At 43.8% G+C, this 685-nt stretch overlaps 1 non-coding gene across 1 annotated transcript; it reads left to right on the top strand.

The window, feature by feature from the left end:
• The first annotated feature begins 403 nt into the window (after window positions 1–403).
• Window positions 404–478, top strand: Trnal-caa. The gene has a single exon. It is a non-coding gene; the product is annotated as a tRNA-Leu (tRNA).
• The last annotated feature ends 207 nt before the right edge of the window (window positions 479–685 follow it).

Raw genomic sequence — 685 nt, 5'->3', positions numbered from 1 at the left:
GTGACCTGTAATTGTTGTGCTCCTGTTTTCGCGTTCCGCGATTGTCAGCGTCAATTTCCAATTCTTGTAACAGTCCCTAAATAGCTTCAATGTCGTCTTTGCAAAGTCCTGCCACAATAATATGTCGTAAATGTTCAGGCAATTTGATTAAGCAAATGCGGATGAGCTCTGAGGCGCTGTAAGGGTTTGACAGGTACTGATTCTTGTGCAACATGTCTTCGAAATATTTCACAAGACTGGAAAATTCAGATTGTTCGAAATGTTTCATCATTATGATGCTATGTTTCCAGAATGAGATTTTCACTCTGCAGCAGAGTGTGCGCTGATATAAAGGTAGGAAGTTTGGAAGGTAGGAGACGAGGTACTGGCAGAAGTAAAAGCTGTGAGTACCAGGCGTGCATCGTGCTTCGGTAGCTCAGTTGGTAGAGCACTTGCCCGCAAAAGGCAAAGGTCCCGAGTTCGAGTCTCGGTCGGGCACACAGTTTTAATCTGCCAGGAAGTTTCATGATGCTATGTTTTACTCGGTCTTGTGTAGCTTCAGACCAATATGCTGAGAGGAAGGGATGATAAAATTTTCCTTCACTGTGACAATCGTGAATGACCGATCGCATTCTTTTAGCTGGTTCATTCTCTAAGTAGCCACACATAAATTCTAACCTGTGCTCCAATGACCAGTTGGGAGGAA

The sequence above is a fragment of the Schistocerca americana genome, chromosome 1, assembly GCF_021461395.2.
Source record: "Schistocerca americana isolate TAMUIC-IGC-003095 chromosome 1, iqSchAmer2.1, whole genome shotgun sequence".
Taxonomy (NCBI): Eukaryota; Metazoa; Arthropoda; class Insecta; order Orthoptera; family Acrididae; genus Schistocerca; species Schistocerca americana.
This window is presented reverse-complemented; position numbering and strand designations above follow the sequence as displayed.